The following is a 21,402-nucleotide window of genomic DNA, read 5'->3' on the forward strand; positions in this document are numbered from 1 at the left end:
CTGTGTGTGTGTGTGTGTGTGTCTGTGTCTGTGTGTGTGTCTGTGTCTGTGTGTGTGTCTGTGTGTGTGTCTGTGTGTGTGTAGATGGGCCTGGTACCTGCAGCAGTCAGAAGTGATGGCTCCCTATGAAACTGGAGTTACAGCCCAAAATGGTTGTTGGAAATTGAACTGGAGTCCTCTGGAAGAGCAGTACATGCTCTTAACTAACTGCTGAGCTGTCTCTCCAGACCCAATATATTCTTACGTATTTTATATTTGGTTTGCATACACAGTGAGTCCTTTGAAACAGTATTGACCCTTGTGGTTCTCAGATACTGGGAACCACAGAGCCTGTACATTGGCCCCATGTCCAGTTTATACCCGCCAGCACTGTCTGTCCCTATCGCATATTTTCTCAGGTAATGTTTTAAAATTCCTTAAATCATACCCTAGACACGATAGACTTGACCAGAATGATGTGGTTACCATGGCATCCAAAGACAGCCTTCAGAAGCTCATCGACTTTTCTAGACAGAAAGATGGTAAACTGCTTTCACAGAACATTTTCTACCTTTAGGCCAAGAATAGAAACTATTTATCTGAAGCACTAAACTGATTTTCAGAACTTCTCTCCAGTGTAATCTTCCTTGAGATTTTTGCTGGGAATTGCTCGAAGGCTTGCATGTCTTAGCATTGTCTGGTAGCAACTTTCCTTTCATCGCTGATCTGGACGCTTCTTTTTGAATAAAATACAGACATGAATGACTCTGGGTAAGAAATCCTTTTAAATTTCAGAGAATAGTTGGAGCCATTGAGCATTCCTGTTTATTCAGGGAGACGGGAGAGAAAATGAATCTACCAGGAATAAGGAGGCAGGTCTGCTTTCTCCGGGGGCGGCCTCTCCCTCTGGCAGGGCTCTTTGCTTCTGCTTTTAAGGTAAAGTATATTGTGTGTACTTGCACTTTAAGACATGATATTATGATATAGATGGTTAAACTGCTTACTATTGTGAAGTAGGTGAACAAATCTATCATCTTATACACTTTTTTTTGACAAGAACATAAAAAAAACCTACTTTAACAAAAATCTGTAATACAATGTTGTGCTACTGATGTCAGTGATCATTTTTCACATTAGATGAGCTAAACTTGGTCATCTTCTGTATCTGCTGTTTTAGATCCTCTGACCTATATCTCATCATCAACCTAACATGCCCTTCCCATCCACTGTTCCATTTTCCCATCTCTGTGTTATTTGAGCTAATGTATAATATATTCTCCACATAGAAGTGAGAACATGCTGTATTTTTATTTCTAGTGAAATAATTCTTTGATGTTAATCTAATTTTCATTAATTGCTAGCTAAATTATTGAAAGGGTTGGATTTTATAAATTCTTATTGTCTGAAATTTCTGTTTAATGGAAAGGCCTGGGACCACCAGCTTTTTGCCTTACAGTTAGGAAGCAAGGACTGTTAGAGTAATTAATTTCTATTGTGTGACATTCATGTTACACTTGGTGGTGTCAAAGCACTTTTATAATCATTGTTATTTGAACGACAAGGGTGGTAAATAACTGCCTTGAGGCAGAGACAGATTTTTATTTGTTTGTTTTCAACTTCTACCTTTTTTGAGAGGAGTAAGAAAAGAGGGACGGCCAAGCTTTTGTGTCCCTTGCCTTTTGTTTTTCTTTCTTGACACAGGGTCTTATGTAACTCAGGCTGGCCCCAAGCTCCTATGAAGGCAAGGATGACCTTGGACTTCTGATCTTCCTGCCTCTACCTCCCAAGTGCTGGGGTTACAGATGAGCACCTCCAGTTTTCCTCCTTCACTTCCTCAGTCCTCCCTTTTAGAGTCCTCTCACCCATCCCTCTGGCACTGAGAATTACACTGACATAAACAGAGGAACAGGAATGAAGCATACATATCGATTTAATGCAACTTCTACAAGACACAGGAAACTTCATAAGGAAATGAAGACCCAAAGAAGCAGGCAGGGTCAGTCTCATAAAGTAAGTTGGACAAAGGGTACTAAACTGTGAAATGTGATGAGGCAAAGGGGCGTTGCCTGGGTCTGTAACCAGCAGGGAGAAGTGACTGGGAAGACCAGTTAATTCCACCAGCTTTGTTTGTTCTTGCTTCCCTCGGCCTCAGTTTCCCATCATGGCAATAAGGATGACTTTCCTGTGGGTGTAAGGGATGCCTTTCACATGGAAATTTTAGCTCCCTGCAGTCTTAGAAGAAGAATGGAAGTCAGAGTGATCTTGCATCTTTTAAAGAATGCTTTTAATTAATATTAATCAATATCCCAGAGCAGCACAATTTGGGTTGGCGTATTCATAACTAAGAGATGCCTCTTTTCAAATATTTTATTTTTATTCTATGTGTATGAGTGTATTGCCTACATGTATGTAAGTGCACTCGTGTTGTGCAGTGCCTGTGGAGGTAAGAAGAGGGCATTGGATCCCCTTGGAACTGGAGTTATGAACGGTTGCAAGTCATCATGTGGGTGCTGGGAATTGAACCTGGTCCTTTGCAAGAGTAGTTGGTGCTCTTAACTGCTGAGCCATGTCTAGTCCCAAGAAATGCCCCTTCTAAAGTTAGTTCTTACCAGGAGACAGAGCTGGAGCTAGAACCTGCTCTATCTCTCTTTCAGTCTCAAGTAGCCCCATCATAATGGGTATGGTATGAGGAGGGGAAGGGGAGCCCAGAGCATGCTTGGGAATTGTCTGTTTATTTGACTGTCTTCCCCAGTTTGGCTTTCAGCTCCTCTAAACCAGGTCACTTTGTCCACTGCTGAATCCTTAGTACTAGAATAGCACCAGGCCCATAGTACTATTAACACAAGTACTCCCCGAACATTGTTAAGAGATGAACAAAAGTTGGGACTGGAGAGATGACTCAGTGGTTAAGAGCACTGGTTGCTCTTGCAGAGGACATGAGTTTCATTCCAAGAACCCACATGGCAGCTAATAATTGTCTGTAACTCCAGTTCCAGGGGAGTCTGACTCCTTTTTCTGACCTCTACAGACATTACACGACATCAATGCACTTACATACGTGCAGGCAATACACTCATGTACATAAAATAAAAACAATTAAAAAAATTTAAAAAGAGACGAGTAAAAGTAATGAGCAAAAAACCCAATACAACACTTTCAGCCCTCTCTTCTATGTGCCAATGGCATGAAAAATGTTGAACAGAATTCCATCTAAAATAAATATAGGCAGAGGGGGTGGGAAATATGGGTTTTCAAGTCACTGAACTGAGCTATAGACAACCACAGGAGAAACTGAAAATTTAGCTCCTACCCTCATGGAGCTCAAAATCCACCCAGAGAGACAGACCCACTGCAGGACAAAAATGAGGAAAATCATTTCGGTTGGTCCTGCCCTTTTGGGAACTCAAGGTTGGGGGCAGGGACACTCAAAGGATATACTGCAAACATTTTGATTTAAAAGGGAGAGGGAAGTAGATTTCTACTGTGTCTTTGTTAGGTACTATAATTACCTGTACCTTTTCAAGTGAATTTTTTTAAATGTAAGAAACTAAATTCAGCAACTGGTCGAGGGATGAATCATTCTAATTAGCAGGAAGAGAAGATGAACTTTGACAAAGTTTCAATTGGCTCTTTTCTTTAAATAGTCAAGTAATTATGCAGTAATTGAGCATCAGTAAATAATTGCTTCCATCTTTATTTCAGCCTGGGCTAATATTTTCTAAGTTCTGTAGGACTACACTTTTCAAACTATCCAATTAAGAATCAAGTGCTGAGGTTCAGACTCAGGGGTCTAGGAATCTTCTGTTTTTCTTAATAAAGATTTCATTCGCAGTGAGGGGTGGCATGGAGAGATGACTCGGCCGTTAAGAGCACTTACTGCTCTTGCAGAGGACCTAAGATCGGTTTTCAGAGTCCACATGAGGTAGCTCACAGCTGCCTATAACTTCAGCCCTTCAGGGGTATCCAACACCCTCTTCTGGCCTTCTATAGGAACCTACACTTACATGTGCAACACACACACACAGACACATACACACTCATAATTTTAACGGAAGAGATTTCAGTTAGGTGTGGTGGCAAATGCCTTTAATTCCAGGGCACAGGAGGCAGAGGCAAATGGATCTCTATGAATTCAAGGCCAGCCTAGTCTGCATAGTGAGTTCCAGGCTAGTCCATCTGCATAGTGAGACCCCGTCTCAAAAAACAAAACAAAAATTTCATTTTAGAATAATTTTGTACTTGCAGTTGGTCAGCCTTGCAGGAAATTCAGCTCAAGATGAATGAGTTCTTTCTGGGAACTTTCTTTCATGATTCCCATGTTGGCTAAGCATCACATTTTGTGCATGCAGGGTCCCAGGCTGTTCCTAGGAAGGCTCATTCCTAGTACCCGATGTAGATGAGGTTCAGTTGTAGGCACGATAGTAGTCTTTAGGAGAGGAGAATAGCTAGCTGGCAAAGCCAGTAAGAAAGAAACTCCTGGATCATATGAAAACTATTAGCCATCATGATCTGGATCTTACCTTTTTCTTTCTTTTGTCCTCTGTATCTGACATAGCTTTTGCATGTGACATATAATGGAATGATTATATTTAAATTAAAACAATCAAGAGCATTGCTCAGTCTAATGGAGTAAATGTAACAGATTAAGGCAACAAACATTAAAATAAAAATGAGCTTGACTATGTTTCCTCTTGTATTTAGTTATTTGTACTCTCTGAAGTATTTTATTTGTGTTTAGAATATTTTAAAAATCTATTGTTTTTTTAATGTTTGGCTTTTCTATGGATCACGTAGCTCTTATAGCTGCAGCTTCGTGGAGTGACTAGGTCTAACTCTAGTGGTTCTTACTGTGGATAATGACTTCATCTGTTTTATTATGTTGGTATTATACCAGATTTACTTTGAAAAAAAAAAAGAAATGAAACATTATAGAAGAAATAACCCAACAATACAGTATTCTTTAAACTTTCTTCTAAGAAGAATGTCTTCATTTACATAACAAATTATGGTGTTTTTTTTTGTGAATATTTACTTACCTCTACCTTACCCAACAAGTTTTCTTGTTTAAAAGATTCAAGTATCTTCACTCTTTGTAAAAATATATGTGTATTTTCCTAACTGTTTAGTATAATTTGGATGAAAAGCCCATATGTTATATTATATATCCTTGTATATTATATATACAAAGTATATATTTTAACTGAATCCAACCAATTAGACTAAAAGGCCCAATAAAGCACTGCAATGCTTAAGAAATAACTGGAACTCTATTTTCTCTAGATAGAAATACCCAAAGATTTGGGTTAATTCTTTTCCAAATTATACAAGACATCACTCTGATAACACTATTTTTTAAAAAATATTTTATTTATTATTTTTATTTTATGTGTATACATGTATTGCCTGCATGTAGGTAAGTGCACCCGTGTCATGCAATGAATGCCTGCGAAGGACAGAAGAGGCTGTGGGATCCCCTGGAACTGGAGTTGCAGACAGTTGTTAGCTGCCATGTGGGTGCTGGGGTTCGAACCCAGGTCTTCTGTAAGAACAGTCAGTGTTCTTAACTGCTGAGCCATCTCTCCAGCCCAATATTCTTAATATTTTATAGTTTAGTTACTGATGATCCTTGATTAAATGAACATCTAAGGTATTCTACATAATGCAATTAGCTGGGATAAAAGTAGTAATTAAACTATTTATATTTTACTAAGAAAATGGACAATACTACAATGACTCCTTCTAGAGTCCCATTTCCATTTCTAATCATTAAAATAAAATGTAGTTGCTTATGCCTTCAAGTCCTATAACATTCCGACCTTCTAACACGTTTGATCTCTTCCCTGAATCTTTAATAACTTCCCCCTTCCTTGCTTGAGTGGCATCTCTATACTCCTCTCCCCAAACCACGATCATATCATTCAGGCACCCAGCAGAGCAGGAAGGTACACCCTGGAGGATTCTGGAAAGAATTTAACAAAGCACTGTTTACAGAGGTGGAGATATGGTTAAGGGAACAAATTAAGGTTGTTAAGGCAACCAGGAGCTGTCTGCATTGGAAAGCATTCACTCTCTTGGGGACCAACCAGCCAGAGCAGTTGTCAGAGATGTGTGGTTAGAGAACTGGCTGTTTCCAGAATCATGAGCTCTGAAATCCAAGTATGGGAAGGAATCGCCTCCACTCCGGATTGCCTGCCACAGCTGCACATTGGTAGAGCTCAACACGAGGCTGAAGGGCAGAGACATTCTATTTCCTGGCAACAGACATAGAGGGAGTGGTGGATAATTAAATTTACATTTAGATTTGAAAACTTTCCAGTTTATCAACCTGTGGCAACTTCAACAAATATTATTTAGTAGTTGTATAATGTAATGAAAGATGTAGTGTCTAGATAAGTAAACAAATAAAAGATTTTTAGAGTGACATACACTACCTGGTGATATTTGAATGAAACAGTGCTTTTTATTTTTCTATTTTGTTACTTGGCTCTAAATTTCGAAAGACAGATGACAGCCCTTTCTGAGATACAACAAATTAAATTCTGGAGAAAAAGGTTCTGAAAATGTTCTTTATTGATTGGTTAATTTTTAAATTTTTTGTGTGTTTCCCTACATTGTATGTATATGCACCATGTGCATGCAATGCCAGAAGAGGGTGTTAGATCCTCTAGAACTGGAGTTATGGATGGTTGTTAGCTGCCATGTGGGTGCTGGGAACCAAACCCAGGTCTTCTGAAAGAGCAACCAGTGGTCTTAAACACTGAGCCATCTCTCTAGCCCCATGTTCTTTACTCTTTATTCAGACTGCAAAGCACTAAGAACTCACACAAGAAGATACTACTCTTTCTTAGGGATCTAGGGGGTTTATGGGGACTTACTAGTCTTTAGAACTGGACTTTCCTGTAGTTTGTCTAATGGGTTGTATTGTTTTCTTTTGTTGTTAGGTGGTGGGAGTGTATGGATGAAATTTCTTTGTTTCCAATGAGGTGTAGAAATTAGGAAGGAGGAATATTTGCTTGAGTTCTCATTTTTTTTGACATTAAGTTTGATATTAAACACACCAGGTTTGCTGAAAAAGAAACTCTGCGGGAGTTTGCTTTGCCTTAGCCTTTCTCTCACATAAATATGGATCTTCTGTGTTTGAAAGAAGCACTCCTGTAGTTATTGTGAAACTGGCTGCAGTGGGGCTCTGCAAGGATGGAGAATTTACCTCACAGGGTTTGATTGAGAAGTTCAGTGAAGGGACTTTGCAGACCTGGGGGGCAGAGTCTCAGAAATAAATTGGGGGTGAGGGTTAATTAGCAAAAAGGAAAAGGCATTGCCATCCTGGTTCAAAGGGAAGAGAGAACAGATAGTGGGGTCCAGGAGAGGTTGTGATTGTGGGCAAAGGGTCACTCAGCAGAAGTTGTTGTCTGTAGTTACTGCCAGACCTTGCAGTGAAACAGAGAATGTGGGAGAAACACCAGCCCTCTGTCTTCCTCCCACCCATGGATGATTCTTTCCATTGGTGAAACCCAAAATAAATGAGAGGGCAAGGGACTGTGGATGGTAACAGGGCAGAGGAATCATTTCAAAGGGGGTGTAGGGAATGCCAGCCTGTTGACATTCAGGTACATAAAGACTCTGTTTCCTTGAATTGCTTAGCCCTAGTATGATGAGAAAGATGGGGCCCTTTGGCAATATGGAGGCTGAAGGAGCCTCTGGGATCCCTGAAGGAGGGGACCCACTAGAGTCTGTTGCCCTAGCTGACATTTTCAGGGTTAAAATGGCTATCACAACCTGTGTGCTCTTATTGTCTTAATGGGTTGTTTCTGTTGGAGCTAAATGTAATTACTAAATAATCATTTCCAGTTGTCCATTGATTATTTATGCATGAAATATTTAATGAAAATAGACCCAAATGCTCCAGTCGTGGAAAGGCCAGTTTCTGAGAAAACATTCATACTCTTTCATACTCCAGTTGCAGGTTATTCAAGAACAAAAGCAAAACAACAAAATGATCTCAACTTTAACAGAACCTGGTCCCAGGATCATTCCAGGACTTGTGCTGTAAGGCTCAGAGGAACAGAGCTGCAAATAAAGTAACTGTAACAGTTTCAAGAGAGGGACCTGAAGATGTTTTCCTTAGCCGTGGGTTCCATGAGTGTCAAACGGCAATGCATTCCTGGGAAGAGGACTTCATATTTGATTTTCATTTTCCTGGTGAAAATCCTTTACACCAAGTCTTTAAACATGATATAGCAAAATATTGCCAAACTCCTTTTGCTGTTCTAAATAACCTGACTTTTCCTTCCCATATTAGTGATGGATTCTTGGGCAAAGCCATCATTATCTAAACATTGCAGGAAAAAAAATCATATTTTTATATTGTATAATTCATTTAGACTCTTATGGACTCAGCTGTATTTCTGTTGTTTTATAGCCTTGGAAAAGGTGTTCGGCCTGCCTTTATCTTCATCCATGTTGCCTGAGTGAAAATGTTGAGCAAAAAGGTGAAAAAATGATCCTAAGTGGCCCAAGTAAAGTTCAAGGCTCTTTGACTCACAGAGTTTAAATGAATTTAACTGAGATTTTAAACAAAGCTAAAAATAAATCTGTCTAGCATGCTTGTCACAGCTTTCAAAGCAGCTAGAATCAATAAGCAGCTCACAGTTGCTGTATATAAATACCATGATCTTTACTGTCCTTCTTGAGCTGACCTGTGCGAGGTACGAAGGCAGGTAGCAGGTAGTTGTTTCCACACTGTGCTATCTAGTTTTTACCTAAGTTAAGAATCCGAACCCCACAACACTGGGCATTGGCTCTGATATGAAGATGACCTTTGTAACTAACTCTTCAAGACATTCAAGATTATTTTCCCTATCACTAAGGTGGCAAACCACACAGCTTGAACTCTGTTGCCTTCCACAGCCCCTCAAGGTGAGTTGATCACTGTACTTCTTTCCCTTAGTTCTTCAAGACAGATGCATTTCCTTTCTCATGTTACCTCCATAGCCAGAGACCTTCCTCCTGGTCTGAGTTATAGAGATAACCTCTAGCAAGCTTGCCCGCTTATAGTGTTGGCACAAACAGATTTTCTGGACCATCACAGGAAACAGGCTATGTCTCTTCTTAAAAATTCTCAATCAGTTATTATCTACAGACAAGAATCTCTGTCAGCAACCAATACAGAAATTTCTACGAGCAACTGCTATGGCAAGACTCAGTGCTAGGTGCAGTAGGAAGACAACCAGGTCTACTTGGTTCTCTATTGGGTCTTTGATTAATTTATGATTTCCTGTATGGCAGGCATTATACTTGTTCGGTGTAAATGTATAGTGGCAAGACTGACTTCCAATCAGCATTTTTGATACAATACATAATTACAGTTCAGTATTGTCCTGTAATGTATACAGTTTGGAAAGCCATAGATATGTTCCTTCCAGGTTGCCTAGAGTAGCCTCTACTATTTTAAAAACTAGTTCTTTTTAGAGTTTGTACATTATAAAAGAGTCTTGCCTCTCCAATTCTGGTTCAAGGCACAATTTGCTGGATATCTACTTAATACCAAGCACTGTGTCAGACCCTTGGCATGCACAATGTGCTAAGTGCCACCAAGAAAGGCTATGAGGAGCACACCGTAGTAAAGGAGCCTAGGTTTGTTAGCTTGCTGAAGCAAGGATGAATGAATACTATTGTGGAGTGTTCCACCAGGAGCAAGTTAAGGAAGAGCATGGGCAGAGTGTTCAGAACGTGTTTAGAATTAGCCCTAGCAATTTGGTCAGAATTTGAAAACTAGGAAGGTTCTGGAACAATTAGCAGTCTTATCTTTAGGGTACATAACTGCATTGTTGTGGCTGGATTTTAGTATACTCTTATTCAGAACCAGTGAATGACCTGTGTGGCGAGTCTGAATTGAGTTCATCTTGCATGTCATGGTTTGGTAACTTTTTTTTTTTTTTTTGGTGCTGTGAGTCACAATACAGTTTTTCAAGCTGTGGCTTCTGCTTAATTTTCAGACCCCCTTTCACATGCTTTCATTTTATCAGAAGAAATAGTGACATAGTTTCTTTCTTCAGGAAGTTCCCTGTTTAGGCTATCATAATTTAGTATGTGTTCTAATAAAGATCTGAACAACGTGTTATAGAGTTCAGAAGAAACAACTAATTTTTAAAAACATTTATTTATTTCTAATTTATATGTCTGAGTGCCTTACCTGCATGGATGTAAATGCACCATGTACATGCAATGCCCATGAAGGCCAGAAGAAAATGTCAGATTCCCTGGAACTAAAGTTACAGACAGTTATTAGCTATCATGTAGGTGCTGGGAACCAAACCCAAGTTTTCTGCAAGAGAAGTCAGTGCTCTTAACTACTGAGCCATCTCTCCAGCCTCAAACTAATTTTTTTAACATACCATTTGTTCTCTTTCTTTTCTTTTCTTCCTTCCTTTCTTTTCTCTCTTTCTTTTTTGGGGGGGTCAGGCTTATATTTAGCTCAAGCTAGCCTCAAACTTGCTATGTAGCTGAGGCTGGCCTTGACTTCTTGGTCCTCCTGCCTCCACCTCCCAAGTGCTGGGATTACAGGTGTGTGCCACCATGCCTAACTAAGTATACCATTTTATTGAAATTCTATAATATATAATATGTAACACTTAAAATACATTATGTACTAGGCAAATTACATACATTATTTTGTTGAATCTCAGCAGTATGAAGAGGGTGTTATTTTTCTTATTCTTCATTTAAAGTAAAGAAACTGAGATAGGTTAAATGCAAAAAGGTTAAATAGGCATTCCTGCCCACCCAGCTAAGACATGATGGGTCTTAGATGTCTTTACACAAACATTTGCTAGGGACTCTCCGAGTGCTTTATAAAGTCTCCAGGACAGACCTCAAAGCTGTGAGTCTTGATCCTATTTCACTATCGAGGAAACTTGAGGTTTGGGGATGTGAAGTATCAGCTCTGAGGTCACAAAGCTGGTGATACATGGCAGAGGCAGGATCTGGGGCCAGGCAGTGAGGCTGTAGAGCCGTATGCATAACTGCTCAGTCTGATGCTTCTCGTTAGCCCTAGTCTTGTACAGTCTGGCCTTCCAGAACCTGTGTTCTAAACCACTATTACAGCTTAGAGCCAGAGGAGAAACTTCACAGAAACGTTGACATATGATCCAGGGCTTGGCAGATAAAAAGGGCTATTTCTATAGGGATCATGGGAAGCAGCAGAACTTAAGGAGCCCTGGGGACAGGAGTGGCCCTGCTGGGTTAGGGAAGAGTGAGGTCTGAGGGACTCTTTATGGAGGAGCAGTAGGCGGAAGCCGATGACGCTGGAGGCAGGAGTGTGGATCAGGCTGGGTCTTTGTCCTTCATGTGTGAACAAAAGAATGTTCTTCTTCTAAACACCACACTAGCTCTAAATGAGCATTCAGGAAAAAAAAAATCAGCGAAGATATTCATGCTGAAAGCAACTTCAGAGAAGTTCTGGGCATGTGTTAAGTGAAAGAAGCTATAAGAAAGAAAAGCTGCTTAGAGATATTTTTAAGGCAATTTCTTTGAAGAGCACAGCACTCATCTTAACATCTGTGTCTCTGTAAGTTAAACAAAAAAAATTTCACTACTTTCAATGAGTCTGGAGTCCGGAAGAACCTCTTTTATTTATGGAGTCCTGGGAGTGACGTGAGTTTAATCTTGGGAATATCAGCTCTATAAGGTAGAGACACTTGCATGTCCTAATTGTGTCAATAAGGAAACAGATTCAAAGGACTCGAGGGATTTTGGTAAGTCATGAAATGATCAGTGGTAGAGCCAAGGATTCCTATTAGTTTGATTCTAGCACTCAATCGCTCTGTTGTTCTGCTTCAAGAAGTCTGTGTCCTTCTGGCTTATGAGATGCAGAATGCCCCAACACAACAGGAATCTTATACCCTGGAGAGGCAGGGGCAGCACTGGGACTTAGAAGAGAGGGGCTTTTGAAGCTTCCTCCCTCCTCCCTAGTTCAGGATTAGAATTACCCTTCTCTGAGTGTTTTCTACCACTGAACTTCCTACATTAAAATAGTCACGTCACCAAGAAATAGTACTCCTTGGACAGCAAGAGATGCTCCCCAAAGCTAAGGACTGAAATCTTGGACCCTACTGGCCACTGTAGCTCTTCTCAGGTTAGCTGGGACATGGGTTCATCAGTCAATTAGCAGCTAAATTTGTGATATCTTTTCTGTTACTAACCTAGTGGTTTGTTTACTCAGAACTAACAGGTGTCCTTATTAGGATGTGTGGTCACAAAAAGGTCTTTGTTGATTTGGGGCATGTGATAAACTTTGTTAATTTTGCATATGGTATGCTAAATGTTTACAGGATCGGGGAAAAGGTGGAAATGGCAGGTAATGACTGCTGAATTGTATATTCTTGAAATGAGGAGATGGTTTGTTGTAATTTTTTGCTATAGACTGCACTTGTGAATTGTCTTACTTCATTAATCTAAAAATGACCTTTCCCTTTGCCCCTGTGTTTATTCTGTTTCCAGTGGCAGGTAGAGTGGCTAGTGAGAGACTGAAGAGTAAGGACAAAGTCTACCTTGGATCACCCTGGGTAAGTTACTTAAACTTTTTGTACCTAATATGCTCTCTCTTTGCATATTTGTGCATGTGTATGTGTGTGTGTGTGTGTGTGTGCTTGTGCATGTGCAGAATGGAGGTCAATCTCAGGCAATTTTTCAGGAGCCATTCACCTTGTTTTTTGAGACAGGGTCTCTCTCCCCAGTTAGGCTAGTCTGGCTGGCTAGCAAGCCCCAGGGATCATCCTGCCTCCACTTCCCCAGTGCTGGGATTACAGGCATGTGTCATACCTGGCTTATTATGTGGGTTCTGGGGACTGAACTCAGGTCCTCATGCTTATATGGCAAGCACTTTACTGACTGAGCCATGTGCCCAATTCCAACTTCTTTGATTTCCGTAATGGAAATGGTATGAGTACTTATCTTATGTGGTTATTCTGACGATTAGGCTAGAATATCCATGAAAATCACTTGGTACACACATTACTTGGTACATAGTATGAACTCAGTAACTACCAAAGGAGCTGCTGTGGTGTAGTAGGCTTGGGTGTAGGCTGTGCATTGCACAGTTCCCAGGCTGTCTTCCATGTGGACAGTGTGATAGGAACACCACATCTGGGGTCAGGCTGTGCAGGGATCCTTCCCTAGGATCTTCTCTAATTGCCTTCCATGTGTTAGCTCTTTAACCCTCACTGTCATCCACTATTACTCTTGCTCATGACCTAGACACAGATGCTAATGTCCTTGTTCAAGTATAGTTACCTGGCAAGACTGGATTATTAGCTATTCATCTTATCATGGTATGGATCAGTGTTAGTCATGAAAGGCAGGGAAGATCTCAAGAGTTTGGTTTCAGTTGTTAATATATAATGTACTGATTGTCCTTATGTGTTTTAGTATTTCTTGGAATAAGTTTATATATAATACATATAATTTTAGCTTTTTAAAATTTTACTATTTTTATTTTATGTCTATGAGTGTATTGCCTGTATATATGTAAGTGTACCCATGTCATGCAATGCCCTTGGAGGACAGAAGAAGCTGTCAGACTCCCCTGAAACTGGAGTTATGGATGGTTGTTAACCACATGTAGGTGTTGAGAATTGAACCCTGGTCCTCTACAAGAGCAGGCAGTGCTCTTAACCACTGAACCATCTTGCCAGCCCTAATTTTAGCTTTTTAATAATAATTTTAATGATGGAAATTCATGAATCCACTAGAACTTGAAAAAGGATCACACACCTTTACTTATCAGAATTTAGCTTTATGTGATAAGGGTGGGAGGAAGAAAGAAGGAAGTAGAGAGGGAGAGGGAGGAGAGGGAGCCCATGGACAGCGGGCAACCATCAGCAATCAATCGTCTGCCTGTTCCTTTTGCTCCAGTGAAAGACAATTCCCCAGCCACACTGCTCAGATGGCTTCAGCCGTATCCCTACAGGGGCCTTTAATAATGTACTTTTCATATAACATGGACCATAAATGAAGTCAGTTACTTTAGCTGGTGCTTGGTGCAAGAAAGGAGGATCCAGTCCAATACCCAGCCGTGCTGGGACTGCTGACAGGTGGCTTAGCAAGTCCCCAGGAGAAACCTTCTTTCAGAGCAGTTTTTAAACTAATTAACCTTTTCAAGAAACCTCTTCTGTCCTGGGTGGTGGTTGGTGATATCTGAAATGATTCTGGGTTCTCCAGGGCTCTTGCCTCAGCCAGAGACAGCCTATGCATACCTATGGGTATACTGGGTTTTCCTGCTTGCTATCTGCCTACATCCCTCTTCCTTATGTAGTCAGCCCCTCTACATACGCTGCTGTGTTCAACTCCACAGCCACGTCTCTTTAGGGCCCTGACTCACTTCTCTTTATTGGCATCAGAAACTTGAGCCTCTTTTGGCCCTCCCAGAAATTTCTTGACTTCTGCGTGCCTGCAAAGGGAATCCAGACACATACACCAGTACTGTTGATGTCAATAGATAAACTCTGAAAAGTTCCATATATTTCAAAATTAGTTCTTGTTCTCCTGAAACTTTATTCAGAGAAATACAAGGTTAATGCTTTTGTGTTGGTGGGATTGCCACTGGGTCAAGTCTGACTCTTTTTTACTCAAATTCCATTCTTATGTGATACATAAGGGCTTGTGGGTATGAGTGGCATTGGTGGCATCTCTGCGTGCCATGGTAATTTACAGTGCTTGGGACAAGGCTGTGTGAAGGTATAGTTTCTCCAACTCACTGCGCTAGGCTAAGAAGGGTCCAGGAGAATGGCAGGAGATGGATACTTTGTAGAAAAATAGGATGCTGGCCATTTGATGCTTCTCCAAAGGTGACTCACTGTGTCCTTTTCCCCTCAAGAAATCACAAAATACACCTTTCTTTCTGCCTAATCCCCAAATCAAACTATTCTCTATCGCTGCCATTCACAGAACTAAATTAAAGCCAAGCTAAGATGGAAGGAGAGGATGTTTTGTTTAGAAGACATAAAAAAGGCAAGTTTAGCATGTGCCCATGCCAAGCAATCAAAGGATGCTGGTGCATCTGCTGTTTGCTGAGGGGACTTTGTCCCCTGAGCTGCTTCTGTATTATCTGATATTGAAATGGTTGTTGGAAGCTCAGTTAAGAAGGTGTTGTTTGCCCTAATGCCATGGGTATCTAAGAGAATATGGCTTACAAGGAAGAATATTGAAGGTTGGGGAGTAAAGTATCTGTCATATAAGCATGAGGACCTAATTTTGATCCCCAGAACCCATGTAAAAAGCCAGGCATGGTGGCATGTGTCTACAATTCCAGACAAGAGGCTTCTTGGAACTCCTTGGCCAGGTAGCCTGACCAAGTTGGTAAACCCTGGGTGTCAGTGAGAGATTCTGTCTTAAAAAACAAAAAGAAAGGCACCCAAGGAACGAACAGTGCCTAAGGTACACAGACACAGACACAGACACACAGACATAGACCACACACACACACACACAAACACACACACACACATACACACACACACACACACACACACACACACACACACAAGATAAATAAAAATATAGAATTTCAATAGGGCCCAAATCTTTGCTTGTTTTCCACCTGATTATCTGAATTTAAAGTAGAATGCCATCTTCCTCTCTGGATTTCTTAAAGCTGGGTCAGCTCAGTTGTACCTTCTATGCCGGACTGAACTTTCTCAAGGCATTCAGTGCATTTGGTAAGAATGAGCTATTCAACTTTTTGTAAATTGGGGCTGTGATATAATTGGTACCCAAGACAGAGTCTGGCACGTAATTGGTACTCCCTTGCGGAATGAATGAGTGATTGCATGAATGGTGTTAAGATGTTCTGATTCACTCCTTTTTCTGTAAGTTCCTTAAACACAAAGCCAGGGCTAGTTCCGCAGGGCTTGTGGCAGGGATCATGCAGGCTCTCAACAAAAGCATTGTTTCTGGTCTTCTAGTTGCTGTTCTAGGCATGCTGGGGCTGTTATTTAAGGGAATGTGTTGTGAAAGGTTTTGTTAACTCTCTGAATCTGATTGTCTGAGAATGTGAAACTTTAAAAAGTTTCAAAACCAGAGGAATGAGGGCAAATGCTTTTCTTGCTACTCCTATATTAGAACCAGGGAGAACAAAAGCAGTCCAGGCCAGATCTTTTTAACCTGAGGTGGGCAACTATATATGTTATAAATCTTGGCTCATGGGGAGTGAGACTCATAGTCATTCAGTCTGAGGAAGATAGAAGAGTTTGGAGAATGAGAAGAGGATGAGCCAAGCAGAAAAGCATCAACAGCAAAGCTACAGCCCAGGATTTTTAAAAATGAACTTATTTATTTAGATGTGTCTGTGTGACTGGCAGGAATGCACGTGCCACGGCACACGTGGAGGTCAGAGGACAACTCGTGGTAGTTCATTCTCTCCTTCTACCATGTGAGTCCCTGAGATCACACTCAGGTTGTCAGGCTTGGCAACAAGTGACCTAGCAGCCCACTGAGCTGTCTCACCAGCCCTACCCTATGAGACGAGCAATTATATTTTCTGGGTCCTTGAAGTTGAATGTGGACAATTCTAGAATTAGCATCAGTATTCTGGGTTTGTATAATTTAGCATTATATCATAATATTTCTTCAAGTTGCAAGATTATTTTGTTAAAGAAAATCATATTCTAATAAACTAACATGCAGTCATTTGGTTGGTGGGTGCCAGTTTGTTGCTCTTATTGTTTGTTTTTTACTATTAGAATAGTGTGAGCATCTTTGCATGTACAGAGTTTCTTGCTTTCCTTTAAGATGAATTAGTACTACATTAAAGAGGAGAAATGTTTTTATGACTCTGGATACCTATTGCCAGAATATTTTTCAAAGGGCCAGAACGAACACATCTAGGGAATAGTTTAGCTCCCTTTGAATGCCGTGTGCTCTGCTCAATGAAATTTACCATAGTGTGATCATCGGTTCCTATTGTAAGTCTGAAACCATGTTCTCCAAATTGTTCCTTCTCTGTAACCTGCTGTGCTGCCCCCATGAAAGCTAGATTTCCACCAGGGCCTCTGTACAGTATCACAAAGAAATACCCAACTATCAAAAGCAATTAGAAACATCCAATGTTTGCTGTATTTATCAAAGAGCATGTGATGAAAGTCCTCAAAAAAACACCTTTCTCCTTCATAGTCCAATCATGTTAACGTTGTTTGGTGTCGCCCCATTAATCTGCTATCTCTTTTCTAATTGGCTTCTCCATTGCATTTCTGTTGGTGCATATTATCCAGTTAATATACTCAGCCATCTTCCCAGAAGCCCACATGCCCTGTACCATCCTATACACGACCCTTACCATTGCATGGATCCTCCCTTGAGAAATAGTCTAATTATCATCTGAGGGAGTTTTCTCACACTTAGAATTCACACAATAAGACAAGAACCCCAAAGTTAAGCTGACGCATGAGCGTTATACCTTTCTTTGAAATAGGAGGAGATGCGGACATTGCATAACCACATAGTAATAATTTTGTCTCTATCACATTTGATAATAACAGCTATAATAACAGCAAAAGTATGTTTGCTACAGGTCAGACACTGTCCTAAACGCTGTATATATGTATTGTCATCCAATCCTCACCACCATATGAGTTAACTAAATTTCGTCAAGTTCATGTTTTAGATGAAGAAACTAAACTGGAAATATTTTAAGTAGTTTTCTTAATGCCACAGTAAGGGACAGAGAGTCAAACTGTTCAGCTCTAAAGTCTAGAATTTTAGCTATTGTACCATGCTGCTGCTGTTTTGTATATATAGCCATCTCTCAGTATCCACAGGGAATTTGTTCCAGGAGCTCTTTCAGATATCAAAATCCTCAGGTGTTCAAGCCCTATTTATGTAAGATGGTGTAGTATTTACCAATAACTTCCCATATCCTTCTGCATAGTTTAAATCCTCCCTAGATTACTTATATAACAATACAGTGTAAATAGTTGTTAAACTGAATTTAGGAATAATGACAAGGGGAAATGTCTATATGTGGTCAGTACAGATGCAGTTTGGTGAGGCATGTTTTCAGTCTGTGGTTGGCTGAATGGGTGCAGAAACTACAGATATGGAGAGTGTAGACACACACGTATACACACACACACACACACACACACACACACACACACACCCAGACATTACATATTACACGTATTTAACCTTTTCAAATTACTTTTGTCAAAGTGTAAAGCAAGAATTTGAAAACAATGTAGAGTGCTGATTTCTTATGAGTCTCTTCATTTAATTACAACACTGTTTAGGGGGAGTTTGTGATACCATCGGTGTCAGCCTACCTTGTGAGATCTTATTGATCTATGCTCTGGAGTTGCTCTCATTATTTCTTGTTATGAGAAAGGCCTTTTTTGATGAGGTCGGTGGAAAAACATCTGGGAATCTGGGGTGTACATCCACTGAAAAAGGATCTGATGGATTACTGACAGGGAGCTGTTTAGCATCTTAAAGAAAAGGGATGGCGATTTAAGTTGCTTTTTAGTAATTTCTCAAGTAAATGCATCCTGCCTCAGTTCCCAGTCTGTTTATAATACATCAGCTTTCATCTTTTATGTTGCTCTTTTGAATATGCCAATTACTTGGTCTGCTGCATGTTTTTCAGCCCAGAGACAGTGTGTGATACAGCACTCTGATAAGAATTCTTTTTCTTTCCCTTTTCAAAAAATGCTTACGAGTTAGATACATGAATATATTTTTTTCTAAGTCAGAAAAATATATGAACTTTTTTCTTTTTGTTTCTGTTTTTGCTTGAGAAGAAAGTGTCTAGCAATGTAGGTCACTCTTCACAGTAAAAGCTGACCTTCAAAACATCATTCAAATATTCCGTTTAAAACACTACCTAAATTCTGCTTCTCAGTGGGGAGTGCCTGTTGACAAAATTAACAGTCTTTGGATTTTCTGCATTGGGAAGAATTCTGGGATACGTGTGAGGAGACCTGAGGCCAAGGCCATTTTTGTTGATAACCATTTCTTTGGGGTTCATTATTCATCTTGAGTTTACCTGTCTTTATCCATCAAAGAAAGGTTTATACTAAACAGTTTCTATGAATTTCTTCATGTACAATTAACACAAGATAAGATTCCATGCTATATATATATATATGCCTTTAGGGGACCTCTGGGCACCTACTTTCATACACAGAGGACTCTCATCCCTGTTTCATGCTAATTTCAACTGTCTCTGGCTGTGGCTCAAAATTGACAAATTAGAGATTCTTTCATTAAGATCAGGCAGTTGTTAAAAATATCCTTGGAAGGATCTTTCTTGACCATTTGTCATAATTATTTAGTTGATTTAATCCAATAACAATAATTTAGAATAAAAGATATTCACAATACTGAGCTTGGATGTTGGAGTATTAGGAGTGGTGGGGAAGATCTGAAAGATGAATACGATCTGGTCCTGTCCTCCAAGGACAACAGGTAGAGATCCAGTAAATCTGCATGTATGTCAGATGAGTGCTATGCATTGATGGTTATAAAAGTTTCAAAGTTTGAAGGGAGAGAGGGATTGCTGTCAGCTACAATGGCCAAAGTTTTTGTGTTGTTGTTGTTGCTTTTTTAGTTTTGTTTGTTTGTTTTGAGACAGATTCTCACTATATGGTACTGACTGATCTGGAATTCATTATGTAGCCTAGGCTGGCCTCAAACTCACAGAGATCTACCTGCCTCTGCCTCTTGAGTGCTGGGATTAAAGGTGTGCACTACTCTGCCTAACTGTTTTGTTTGTTTGTATGTGTGTGTGCTTTTTTTTTTTTTGGTCGTTTTGAGAAAGGGTCTCCCTGTAGCCCAAGCTGTCCTAGAATTCACTGTGTAGACGAGGCTGGCCTTGAACTCACAGGGATCTGCCTGCCTCTGCCTCCCAAGTGCTGGGACTACAGGTGTGTGCTTTTTAAAATCAAGATCCGGTTTGCACAAGAATTTGTGATAAGGCTGCAGGATGAAAGGCATAGGTAAGGAAGGGTGTGTGTGGCTTGGCAGGGATCAAGGCTTAGAGGTGGGAATAGTCGAGACCGAGTAAACACTTTGATAGCATGGTACTGTAAAAGATGAGCAGAGCAAGCTATGTTTAGTGCAGTAAGTGAAGCAGAATGAAGTCCATTTTCTTTCAAGGGCGAGTTTTAGGAACTTCACGTGGCAGGCCTGTACAGGGTTACTCTGAGGGGAAAGAGCCAGGAAGAGTTCAGAGCTGCAGTCCCCACCCACTGAATGCTGCTGAATGGGTGTTTTCAGAATTTGACCTGATGGTGTTTCTAGGGATAAATGTTGAGTACAAATAATCTTGCCAGTAAAAATAAATAGCTTGGGAAGGAGAAGGAAATGTTCGAGGAATCCTAAAGTGAAAGGACAGGGCTTAGAATATCCAATAGGGTCTGTTTTCTGATCCCAGTGACTTTAATTTTTATCCCCCTTCCTCTTCCCATTTTTCTAGATCTCAGAATTGAAGATGTCAGTGGTAAAAGGTCATGGGTGCTTTTCTGGGTTATATTTAGATTCTCATTTTTTTTTAAATACAAAAGCTATAGACTGTCTCATTTCACATTTCTCTGTCCTTTAACTGGAAAAGAACATTTTAAAAACTATTTTTTATTGATTTTTTGGTGAATTTCATATAATACATCTTAATTATATTTAGCCTCCACTTTTCCTATCTGCAGCCCCCATAGCCTGCCCACAGGACTTCATTTCATCATATATGTTAAGGCCTATTGAGTTAAGCTTGTGTACCCAGATGTCCTTCTGTATGAGTTCATCCACTGGAGCCTGTTTAGCCTGTCTCGTGTCACTCCCTTAAAGAAGATCAACTCTCCCTCACCCAGCAGTGATCAGCTGCCAATAGTTCCTCTCCTCTTATCCATTTCCCCAGTTCTATGCTGGTTTTGGTCTGATTGAGTTTGCATGGGTCTTGTGCATGCTGTCACCATTGCTGTGAGTTCATAGGAGCAAGGTCCCTGGAGCTTGAAAGACTGTTTCCTTATGGTCATGCACTTCTTCTCCTGGCTCTGACAATGTTTCCACCCCTCCTTCTGCCATGGTCTCTGAACCCTGGGTGGGTGAAGTTTAATATGGGAGTCCTGTCCAGGGACCATACTCTGCAGTCTCTTATTCTCTACACTTGTGGTCTTGAAAAAGAATATATTTAACAATACCACGTTGGGGTTGCCAGGGAAAGTTCTGGTTATCTACTGCCATGTAACAAATGACTCCCAAGCCTAGTGGCTTAGTGATAGGTAGAGAGCGGGAGAGAGCGTGCGATGGAGAGCACGAGCGGATGGATGAGGCACCGAGGCACAGATGGAATTCTCAGTGGGATACAGATTTATTTCGCACGGGGCACCTTTCCCTTGGGGAAGGGAAAGATGTCAGGGAAGGGAAGGGAAGGGAAAGATG

General features: G+C 40.5%; 1 protein-coding gene across 3 annotated transcripts in view; it reads left to right on the top strand.

Moving 5' to 3' along the window:
- Positions 1-21,402, top strand: part of Ncald (neurocalcin delta) — a 451,793-nt gene that overhangs the window by 139,508 nt on the left and 290,883 nt on the right. For all 3 annotated transcript variants that reach the window (XM_029557167.1, XM_008855097.3, XM_008855096.3), the window contains exon 2: positions 12,478-12,542. The gene's annotated coding sequence lies outside the window, so the exon portion shown is untranslated. The remainder of the gene's footprint in view (positions 1-12,477; positions 12,543-21,402) is intronic.

Source organism: Nannospalax galili, unplaced genomic scaffold (genome assembly GCF_000622305.1).
Source record: "Nannospalax galili isolate Female #2095 unplaced genomic scaffold, S.galili_v1.0 scaffold687, whole genome shotgun sequence".
NCBI classification, from domain to species: Eukaryota; Metazoa; Chordata; class Mammalia; order Rodentia; family Spalacidae; genus Nannospalax; species Nannospalax galili.